Source organism: Zeugodacus cucurbitae, chromosome 5 (assembly GCF_028554725.1).
Source record: "Zeugodacus cucurbitae isolate PBARC_wt_2022May chromosome 5, idZeuCucr1.2, whole genome shotgun sequence".
In the NCBI taxonomy this organism is placed as follows: Eukaryota; Metazoa; Arthropoda; class Insecta; order Diptera; family Tephritidae; genus Zeugodacus; species Zeugodacus cucurbitae.
In genome coordinates, this window is record NC_071670.1 from 20,639,432 (window position 1) to 20,652,172 (window position 12,741).

Below are 12,741 nucleotides of genomic sequence, written 5' to 3' on the forward strand. Positions count from 1 at the left end.
AAAAACTTTAAATAATTCAATATCTGTCGGTCTACACTTTAAGCACGACCAGCGCAGACCCTTTCCATCGAGAATAGAATCTAAGATTCTACCTGTCAATCCAGCACATTTAAGATGGGCAAGCCCGTCACAAAGCCAACAAGAAACAAAACGATCAGAATCGCCTTTAATAGTACAATTCGGAAAATTGCAAGTCATTATGAAAAAAAAAAATTTAAATTGAAGGAAAAAACAGAATAGTAAATAATAATAAAAATTAAAATATGATATAATAGTAAATAGAAAAACAATAATAGTTATACTGAATTAGCCGAGATCACAACCAATATAATAGTGAGCAGTTTGAGAAGCAAACACTATCAGATCAAGGTTGTGACAAAACCCTAAAAAACCAATATGGTAGACAGTTTTTGTAAAAAAATTCGGATTCGATATAAACTCTTGAAACTCGTTAATCGGGGGTGTTCGGGGTCGCTGATTATGAATTTCACTTTACTTTTCAAAAATTGACGCGGACACATTAAAAAAAAATTCATAACGTCAAATTCTTAATCAGCGACTCCGCCACGCTATATGAAGAGTTTGTTGAAAACTACTTAAAGTTCGCTAAATCGCTGGGGACTGATAGACGCGGTGAATTTTATTGAAAATATTGTAAACAAGTAATGAAGGGCTAAGTTCGGTGTAAGCGAACATTTTATACTCTCGCAATTTATTTATTTAATTTTATTAATATTACACACAATTTTACCCACATATTTGTCATATATATGATATAAAGTCATTTGAAAGCTGGAAATATTTGGTATATGGAAGCTAGGTGAAGTTATGACCCGATTTCACTCATTTTTGGTACGGAGACATATTATTGGAAGAAAAATATGCCCTTTGACTTTCTTAAAAATATATGAGAAACTTACCTATATTTTCAGTAAAAACTTTATTAGAGGCACTGGGTTCCTCATGTTGTATATATGGGCCTTGAAATCTTATTATCCGATTGCGAAGAGTTTTAGAAGGGCGATCCCACACTATAAATTCAGTATTTGTGCAAAGTTCTGTTCCCATTTCTTCACTAGCGCTTAACTTATGTATTGTAAAGTAAATGATTCAGATTGACTTCACAGTTCTGGTATATAGGAAGTAGATGTGGTTGTGAACCGATTTGTCTTATTTTCACAACATATCACATATTCCTTGGCGCACTAAGGAGGTTGCTTTCGAAGATGGGCAAAATCGGCCAAGGACACGCCCACAAAATTGGGAAAACCGAAAACACATAAAGTGTCATAACTAAGCCATGAATAAAGTTACGAAAGTAAAATTTTGAACAGAGGATCACATTAGGAAGGGGCATATTTGGGGGTATTTTTTTTTCAAGTCGGCGTGGCCCCGCCCCCAAATAGGTTTTTGTATATATCTTGCAAACCAATTAAGCTATATAAATTAATTCTGTAGTCGTTTCTCTTAGCTATTCCCTTATACAGTCCAAAAATTAAAGAAATCGGATAATAACCACGCCCATCCCCCATACAAAGGTTAGGTTGAAAATTACTAAAAGTGACTTACGAAAAACGTCAGAAACACTAAATTTTACATGAGAAATGGCAGATGAAATCTGCACTCAGATCTTTTTACAAATTGGAAAATGGGCGTAGCGTCACCCACTTATGGGACAGAAACCATGTCTCAGGAACTACCCGACCGATTTCAATGAAATTCGGTATATAATATGTTCTTAACACCCTGAGAACACGGATGAAAAATGGGTGAAATCGGTTCACAAACGCCAACTTCCCATATAACTCAATTCTAAATTCCATCTGATTCGTTCACTTTATAATATATACATAAGGAACGGATGAAGATAGCGGAATAAAACTTTACACAAATACACAAAGCATTTATGGATAATTTTTCACCGAAAATAACGGTAAATTTTTCAGATATTTTAATTTAATTCAGAGAAAATTATTTTCTCCTAATTGTGTGTCTCTGTTCCAAAAATTATTAAAATCGGATCAGAACTTTCTCTAGCTCCCATTTAACTAATAAGGGGTCATCCATAAATTACATCACACAAATTAAAGGACTTTTTAACCCCTCCCCCCTCCTTGTCACAAGTTGTCACAGTTGAAATTTATGCCACACACCTCCAGCGACTGTCTTTGAGACCTGTTGATTGTCATCCCAAATGCAAGTCTCATTGGAAACTGAATACGTTTGAACTGAAATGGAAAATCGTTGGAAGTCAAAGAAATTCGTGGAATCAAGCATTCTGCCCCCTTGTAAGTCCCTTTAAAAAATTCTTGCAACTATTACATTATTCGATAGCTGCTTGAAGATTGCGAAGCATAATAAATGACAAAGCATTATAATGACAAAGAATTTAGAAATTTCACTGGATAATTCATAGCTTCGTCTTCATTTTCAACATGATCGATCGATGTGTATGAACACAAATATCCCGGAAGTTGACTTTAAGTCGTATAGATTAAGTCATCGACATCGGTATTTTTGACAGTTAAAAATCTGCGTGCACCCAACCAATCGTAGTTACGATAAATTTGTATTTATATTTGTATTTGTAGTATTAACCGGAATTTGCCCAGTTCTTTGCAGATCTTCTGCGGTGCTATCCTGTTGCAGGAACACACGCATATTCATGGTCAATCATATGGTTTTCGCCACAAGTACGATGACTTGAGACATTCGTTCAATTCCTCAGCCGCTGTTGATTTCGAAATAACAGAATGTGTTTGTCAATAACAGTATCATTACGCCACCAAAGCGACGATTATTATTCCACAGATCTTTCATTGTTCTGTCATTGTTCTGCTTCTAGAAAATTGCGCTCATATCATATATGTTTCATAGATTTGCATGTTTAACTGAAGCTACAGTGTCGTATGTGCCGTTCTTCCAACTTCAAGTAGCGTTGCAGCAATTCCAGTAGATGCGAGAGCCAACGTAATGCCATTTTGAGATCGAATTGTTGCCAAAATCCCGTTTTTTACACATTTACTACTGTTTCTTCGCTCCTATTGGTCGTGATGCTATATAGCCTTCCTCGATAAATGGACTATCCAACACAAAATAAATTATTCAATTCGAACCAGTAGTTTCGGAGATTAGCGCGTTCAAACAAACAAACAAACAAACAAACTCTTCAGCTTTATAATATTAGTACAGATTATTGAATAATCTTTAATAAAATCTACATTTAGTTAAATATTAAAGTACAGAGACAACGAATGACTAGTCAAGAAATAATAGATACTTAGTTATGCTGCTGCGTGATCGGCATGGTACAGAGCAGCCAGTCGTCTAGCACCCAGGAGCGCAGCAGAGCGGGAAACGATATTGCCCTAAATTTTGAAATGTGATGTCACAAAGCTTTCGACCCTCCCCTGCCCCTTGTCACAGAATGTCACTTCTGAATGATACCCTCCCCCTTCAAGGTGTGACGTAATTTATGGATGGCCCCTAATGTGTGGGCTTTATTCCGCATGTATCGGTTAATATGTGAGATATCTTAGCAAAATCAAGTGAGTATATAGTCTTGTATATAGTGTAGCTTGGTGGGGAAAAGTAGTGAAAACGGTTTAGGAATTACATCAGCCCTCATATATGTACAATATATGATGATTTTCGTTATTATATTGGACTTCATGCCGAATATGTATATGGGTCAAATTGTGTTTTATCTTAATAAAATTACATCAATCAATTGCGAGAGTATAAAATGTTCGTTCGCACCCGAACTTAGCCTTTCCTTACTTGTTAAAAATAGTTTCATGGGAATCACCCACCTGTTCATGTACTTCTATCGATTGCTCGATATTTTCCACAAGTATGGGCGATTTCGAATTTGGAAATCATAGCAAGGAAATCTCGTCAGCACGTTGAAAGCATTTTCTTATCACAATCTAATTCGTCCCAGTAAGAAACTAACCACCGAATAGCATCCAAAACAGAAATTATTTTCGACAATTCACTTACATTGTTGCATTCATCAAGATGTGTTATCAGAGAAAGCATCATTTTTGATCTATATTTTGTTTTTACATTTTGAATAATTCCTTGGTCGAGAAGTTGTATTTCTACTGTTAGGTGCATGGGCAGAAATTTTACAAATACATTTCAATATTCATTCCTTAAAATGTGGCTTGTGGCGTTGTCAATAAACAAAATATTTTTTCTATTTTGCTTCTTCATTTGCTCATTGACAGAAATAAGCCAATGCTGAAAAATTACAGTTGTCATCCAAGCCTTTTAAATTTTTAGTGTCGATTTTATTTCGCTGAAAAGCTCGCGGCTTCGCAGCGTTACCTATAACTAGTGGCATTAACTTTTCTCCAGTACTGCTGCAACAAAACAATACGCTCAGTATTTCTTATGCCAGTTTGTCTCCTTTACAAACTGAGTCTTTTGCACCGAAACTTCGAGTAGGTAATTGACGATAAAACAGTCCTGTTTCAACTGATCCTCAGATAAATAATTTTTCAAAAGTATGGGTAGTTTTTCCTTCTAATCTGAGGCAGCTTTAAGATCTACATTTGCTCCTTGACCACTTAAATATTTAAATTGAATGTTATATCTCAAGCGGAAAGATTCTAACCACCCATTGCTTGCTTTAAAGTTCTCTATTAGTAACTTAGAGGCCAATAGTTTAGCCTTATAATATTATTAGACCAACGTTGTATTCTAATTCTTTTATAATATGTTGCTTTTTATTTTTAATATTACAGATTGTTGATTTGGAAACTACATATTTTTCTGCCAATTTCCCTATAGATAAGCTTTTATTAGCCGGTTCAAACGAAATCTCACTTTTTATTTTCAAAGATATCTCCACTACGTGTTTTCTTTTTCAACTGATCAAATACGCGTACGTTACATACAAAATTTCGTAAAAATAACGGTATTATAACGTTTGAAAAATTCCTTTGTTGCCAAAATACATACATATGTACAAATACAATTGTGTGTAATATAAGTAAAAAGCATACAAATATGCATACATATTAAATGTATTGTCCAAGATAGAAAAGGATTTTAATACTTGCCGTTTAAAAATTTAGACAAATTTTGTCCAACTTCCAAGTTAGACAGTGTCCAAATTAAGCAGTGAATATATGGATATTTTGTAAATTATGTTGGTACAGAGCATTTTGTCCAATTTGAGCGAGTGTCCAAATTATAAGGGTGTCCAACTTTACAGGTTTTAATTTCAACAAAATTTTGTATATCCATAGCATATAAATAATCTATACTACTATTATAAAGATGAAAGATTTGTATGTATCTATGTATTGACGATTTCAAAAATTCTTTCACCATTGGAAAGCTACATTCACCCCGAGTAACATAGGCTATATTTATTGCTAGAATCTCAACTTTCTGGAAATAGTTCCCAGGTAAGGGTATCAAAAAAAATCTGTGATGGAGAATCTTAATCTGAAACTGAATATCGTCTTGCAAGTCATTCTCTTCGCATCGCAATCAAAATCTGAACAAAATCTGCCAAGTACGCGCTTGAGAGTCGAGTACGGAGCGTGTGCAGCGGCTTGAAGAACAAAATATTATAAATGTACAAGCTCGCAGTAGGGCGTGAACTCTGAGCGTTCCCAGCAAGAGCGTCGTAATCAAGTTTTAGCTCATTGCAAATAAAATATAATTTCATGTTCGAATTTTTCTCATTTTACTTTTTTAAAATGAACCCACGCAAGAAAAGGTAAATACATATGTATGGGAGACTGTGTATAAGTGTGTAAAATATATATTTTCTTATATATCTTTGTATATCTTTTGTAATGTTTCTTTAAGCCCGTCCGAAGACGGAGTGGTCTGCTAGTAATAAATTATTTGATATATAACAACTCAATTTTAAATTCCATAATTATTTCACTCTACAATGTATTAATCGGTTCAATTTAAATAGTGCTTTAATTAATTTTAAATTTGTCAATTTTTTTTACTATACATAAACCCAAACGATTACCCTCCTCCCGCCCAGCCGACGCGTGGGGCGCAATCCGCATACGAGGGGAATTTGCCGAGTCATGAAAAGCGAGTTTAAGCGTCAAAGATTTTAAAAGTAATAGTCTAAACTGCCTAGATGAACGAAATGGAACATTAAACTTGATATCAGACAAAAGGAAAGAGCTACAAACTGAACCATTCAGAAGTTTTACTAGAAATATTATGCCTAGCATTTCCCTACGTTTAACAAAGCTAAGAAAGAACACCTTTAACTTTTAAGACTATTTAATTTACATGAGAATTAAAATTTAGTTTAGGGTCCATAGTAATTCCTAAATCAACAAAGCTAAATACTTACTCTAAGCTGAAGTTATTTATTACATAGGGAGAAGGATCAAACGATCTACGGGAAAAGCACATCGTTTTAAATTTTTTAAGATTCAGTGGCGAATTATATTTGTGACACCACGAAACTAAATTGTTTAAGTCCGATTGTAAGTCAGTTCTTTCGTTATTAAGAAGTATATGATTTAAAAAGTTTTAAATGTTCAAATATAATTTTTTTCAGTTTTGTATTGAGACCTTACATTTTGATATTAAATTTGCAATGAATTATTAAGACAGTGATCCCCGCTTTGATCGTTGTTTTTTCTCTAAATTTACATATAAAATTCCCCGCTTGAGTGCCTTTCCTCATTAAGTTACTGTAATATTTGGGCAAAAAATACAAAATTGTTTGCAATTTTTCTCTTTTAAGTGCCTTTTATTATTTCTGACATTGAATGCGCTGAAAAGCGGGGAACACTGTACATAGTTTTGTAATGTTTTGTTTTTTATATTTATTGTTAGTGATAAGTATTTTTGATATTAATAAGAAATAAATGTGACTTTCATTCTAAAAGAAAAAATATTAGATCGAAGTATTTGAGAAAAGGATTAGTAAGTACCTCGAGGCAGTTAAACGGGATTCATTTAAGTGCCTTTCCCGCTTAAGTGTCCTAAAAATCTTGCATGTTAAAAAGTGGCACTTAAGCGGGGACTAGGAATAACACCACAAATATAGTTATATAATCAGAGATAATTTTATAACCTGGGATTAACAAGAGAAGAATTTGTATGGTATGGTGGTCTCGTTTCTTAATTACAGATTATCGGTTTAAGCTCGTAAATGGAGATAATCTCGTTATATATTATATAAACATACTTTAAAGGGACATATAATTCTTTTTGATTTGAAAATGTTTTCAAATTGGATGTCGTTTCTGTCGATTTACCATATATTCATTGCAATTTATATACTAATTTCAGTTTGTCCCAACAAAAAAAACTTAGTTTAATATCCTAATAACTTGAAATATCATGCAGGACAATGTCTGTCAGGTCCGCTAGTATTTTATAAATTTTATTTGCGGTTCATATCATTTTAAGCTTGACTAAGTCTTATCACTCGAAGTGACTGTATAAATATGACATAAAGTACTATTTTTCGAGTCTAATTATGAAACAAATAATATGCAGAGTAATGTAAATCCGGAAGAATTTGATACAAAGAGACTAAAGACTTTATTCATATTTAAAGCAAAACCTTAGGGCAAGAAAACAACTTTCGTTAAAATATCACTCATATTGTCCGAAATACAGATCGCTCATTTACTTGAATAGTGTCATAACTCAAAAAAACGATTGTATGTCATAATGAAAAAGAAATGTGTGCAATTTCATCGTCCATATTGTATAAAAATTTCATTCCGATGCGTAGGAAAATAAAGCGTGATATAAGAATGTGCCGTTCTAAAACTAGTTATGTTGCATTAGTTTTTAACCATAATAACGACACTTCTCAGTTGTGCCAGAATTAGTTATAATTTTTTTTACGAAATAACGACATACATATTTTGTGTTCCAACACATATTGTGAAAAGGTGAATTTGATTTTCTTTTCAGAAAGAACGGCACATTTTGTATTACAACGATATTGGTGAAAAATTAATTAAATTTTTCATATTGCTTTTTTCAGCAAAAACGACACATTTGACTTATGACGGCGAAATTGATTTATATTTTTCACAAATAACGACATAATTTAAAGTGGGTCACATTTATGCCCAAGAAAAAGCATTAGTATACTCTACATTTATGCTCAACATTGTATTTAGTAAATTAAAGGCCACTAGATTTGTCAATAAACTGATGGCACTTTTCTATATTTGCTAAATAAGAGACAATTGAAAACTTGAAAATCGACTTTTTTGAGTTGTGACACTATTCAAGTGCAAATGAGCGATATGTAAACGGTATGAAATATTGGGTATTGGTAGAGAAGCATTTAATTTGTATTTAAAATTTATATTACTATTATGGCACTATTTGTGCAATGTTTTATTTTGTGTTTATTATCCTATTTCCACCACGTTCATACTCTATGAAATGAGAAATGGTGTTAAAAAATCTTTCCACGTATTTTGGTTGATATATGTATTTGTATTTTACAGTTTGTGAGATATTTAAAAATTACTTTTACAGGAATTTATTTGTTTTTATCGGTAACAAAGTCTTTTAAAGATGAGATACAACTTGCCTTTTGGACACGACTCTTGTGGAGCCCTCTCCAAGAAATTTGTGATTAATACTAAAATCTAAATTTTAATTTCTAAAACTAAGTACGGACTGAAACGTAACAAAATATATATACAAATATTGTAATATGCTTCTACGAAATTATAAACAAATATTTATATATTTTTTGACGTAACGGTATTTTTTCCAAAATACCCCCCACCGATCCGGCTATCACGGCTTTCAAGCCACAAAATATAATCAAACAAAATTTGTAATTATTAAAAGACATAAACAATAATTATAATAATAATTATAGATATTTCTTAAAATAATCCTTGTTTAACATTTACTAATTCGACAACAATTCCAATGATTCCAAGCTTATTATTGAATCGTTATTCAAATCAGCAGTGTATAATTTCAATCTTTGTATGCTTATGAATTTATTTAGAGACTATCAAATACACACTATAGAAAAGTATGTATGTATGTATGTGCAATATATGAAAATCATGCCCATATACACATTGATTCAAAGGTTCCAGCCAACCACAGAACAGATTTCGGCAGAATTTTAAGCGACATATAAATTTATACATACTTGCTGGTATATAAATACATATACAAACATATGTCTGTACATAAATATGTATAGACAAATATATGGGTATGGTATGTAGCAAGTAAATACGTAAATCTGTATGTATTTACTTGTGGGGTGGCTGGCTGCACTGCGCCGACGTACTAAATTCAGCTACCATAGTCAGGGCTGAAACAAGGTTGATTCCAAGAACAACAACTTTCATCTGGGATTGGTGTATAATTGAAGAGCTTCCCCTTTTCAGCAATGCTACTCGTACAATGCATATAAGCCAAATATTCTTGGTGCCTTTTGTTATGGTTGATTGCTGCAATTGACGTTGTTGTTTTTTCATTACCCCTCCTACATATTCGATTTACATTGATATTCTTATTTGAATGCAATTTTGTGGTTCTGTGTAGAAACGAATATAAGAATGTACTTACACATTGTTACATATATTGTATATTTAGAAATGGACAGCTTTTACTTGATTTAGCGAATGTATGAGTTGGCAATATATAGCAATATATAATTATATAATTAGCTAAATTCAACTTTAACCGTTTAAACGGTAATACAAGTTTTCGTATAAAATATTTTAATGAGGTACATATCATGCATCTACATACATATATAATTATAAATATATACTATTTGAGAATAGTTTTATTGTCCGTGACAGTTTATGAATAATCATCCTCTCTGTTTTAAAAATAAATTGATACAAAATTTTAGATTACTTACGAAAATTTTGTTATATTTTGATCTCTTTGGCACAAACAAATATTTCTTTATGTCAACACAAAACGGAATAAATATACCTGTACTACTATTATTAAGAGGAAACATATATGTTTGTAAAGAATAAACTCAAAAACTACTGCTCCGATTTAAAAAATTATTTCACCATTGGAAAGCTACATCCTTCACCCTGAGTAATATAGGCTATATTTGTTGCTAGAAAGGATTAAGAAAGGGATCCTTATTAAAACTTAACCAACATAATCCAAGGTGTAAAAAAGTGCACTAAATCGTCTTTCGTCGTTTATTGGAAAATTGTCGCTTACACCGCTCGGTTAGACGGCACCATAACGGGGCAACTCGACAGCAAAAGTTTATAGCATCTAACAGTCAAATCGATTAATTATTATTATTTATTTTATCAGTTTATAAAATTACAGTAAAAAATATGTACACATATGTACAAATATCAACAATTATCTTTAAAAAATTAACTACTAGCAGATCGCTCCGGCTTCGCACGGGTTTAAACAAAAATTTCAAAAGTTATAAGTTGGGTTCATTTAAAAAAAGTGAAATGATGAAAATTCGAAGATGAAACTAAATTTTATTTGTAATGAGCTAAAACTTGATTAGGACCTCTATCCTTTGATGTCCATTGTCTTTCTCTCTGATTATTCTCTGATTATGAAGGCGTTAGGAACGCTCACGAGTTCGACTCGCTGGTGCGATCTTGTCTATTTCTAATATTTTGTTCTTCAAGCCGCTGCACACTCGTTACTCAACTAATACGTAATTGCGATGCATATTCTCTTCGACTTACAAGAAGATTTTCAGCTTCTGATGAAGATTTTCCATCACGGCGTTTTTTTGATACCCTCGTCAGGGAACTATTTTCAGAAAGTTGAGATTTAGATCTTTTCGAAATTTTAAAATGAAAAAAAAAATTAAACTGCTTTTGTACCAATTTTGTCCTAAATTATTGCTATAAAAATGTAATTGAAAAATTATAAGAAATACTCGAGTGGCTAAACTGTTTGGATAGTTAAAAGGTACAATATATTATTTACTGAAAAAATTAAAATAAGATGGATTTAGTTCTGCAAAGAACTGATGTTTAGCCCTGATCATTTTTAGCGACAGATAATTTTTCATTTCCATAAAATATTCAGAGTGACAACATGTGCGAAATGCTGTCGGCTAATCCATGCGTCTGATGTTTTCATGTTTTTTGGGTACATTGTAATTTAGAGTTATGAGATTCAAAACAAAAACTCGAATGAAATGTATGTATCTTGTACAGCTGCTGTCAAATTAATAGCAGTGCGCACAATGTAGAAAAGAAATAAAGAAAATGTAGAATTATTATTTGCTAAATGTTTACTTTTCTTTTTATTTTAACAATTTTTTTATTTACATAAAAAACTTAAGAAATTATTTCATTTTAATATTATTAAAACTTAATTTCGACAGTTCTTGCGTATAAAGGCGGTCAAAACAATAGTAGTTATACTTCGGCTGCATAAAAAGTATATGGTAATACTGTGAATCTTAAAGAAATTAATTTCAAAATTCACTTAAGTATATGAGAAATAATTAATAGCTGCCATCGATTGGTCACTTCTCTGCTCGCTATCTTCGGGCACTGCTCGCCTGTTAAAATTTTACATGTGAAAGCAACAACAAAGATATCTAGTTGAATTCGTGCCGGAGAGTATGCGAATACCTCATTAAAATTTCAGTAGTCGCTTGCTGAGTGCTACCAAGTTTTGCTTTACTCATTTTAGAACCATTTTACTATTGTGAACGGCTCAAAGAAGAAATTACTGTCAAAATAATAAAAATTGTTATACACAAATTTGAAATTGAAAAGGGCAGGCGAAGATAAATCGTTAGTATATTTGTATTGAATTTATTGAATAAAAAACTTTAATAAAAATTAAATTTGTTGCAGAAAACGTTAGACATAGACGGTGGTTGAAGAGTTCAGTGCGACCAAGTATATACAATTCGATTTCAAGGCTGCCAGTTTGTATGGAGATTTGGAAAGTTTGTTCGATTGGCTTGTCTATAGCAGTTAGCCAATCGATGACAGCTAATACTAAGTAGCGTTCCCTTTATTGGCTATAACTGCGGCATATCGCCAATGCATTGAATTAGCTGTTTTAGAGGTGAATTTTGATTTTTTCAGGACGTCTTACGTATTGACGAGATCCCCTTGTACGGTAAAGAATGATTTCGAATTCATCTGTTCATAAAATATTTATCCATTTCGTTAGGGGCCAATCGAAGTGATCATTTGCAAACTTCAGCTATTGGGCCACATGTTTTTTCATAACAATGATACTTTTCTTGGGCTATAAGTTGCCACGACGGCCACGTGTTTCAGGATTCGGTTTCTATTTTAAGGCTTTTTGAATCATCGTCGGTGAAATTAAATTTTCAACGTTTTGCCTTTTGAAATAAGTTTTTTTATAAAATCGCCCTGATAAGCTGTGCAGTGTATACCTCGTCCCATTGGTGACAAAATTTAAATCGGAGTTTTAAAAAATTATAAAAAAAATACATCAAAACACTCAATACAGTACTTTTCGCTTAATTGCACATCGAAATTTCAAGAATGGATAAACGGCATCTCAAAACTCTCAAAATTAGAGTGGACACGATTTCTTGAAAAGTTATGAAAAGATTCTGGTGAAAAATGTCCACACATCTTTATTACAACTATTTTTTCGAGTCAGTATATGCGAAAATTTTACCACAAAAGTTTTTTTGTTCAAAATCTATCAAAAATTCAGTTTTTAATCTTTTTTTTTTCCTTCGTTCATAAACAACAAATATTTTTGGTTTGTTGATTTGGATGAACCAATAAT

The 12,741-nt window shown here is 32.3% G+C and overlaps 1 protein-coding gene and 1 long non-coding RNA gene across 9 annotated transcripts in view; both read left to right on the forward strand.

Moving 5' to 3' along the window:
• LOC105215026 (inhibitory POU protein) overlaps positions 1–12,741 on the forward strand; it is a 75,311-nt gene that overhangs the window by 51,427 nt on the left and 11,143 nt on the right. The gene's annotated exons all lie outside the window — the stretch shown is intronic.
• LOC128922304 (uncharacterized) lies at positions 11,533–12,490 on the forward strand. The gene is made up of 3 exons (XR_008471536.1): positions 11,533–11,759; positions 11,823–12,093; positions 12,148–12,490. It is a non-coding gene; the product is annotated as an uncharacterized LOC128922304 (long non-coding RNA).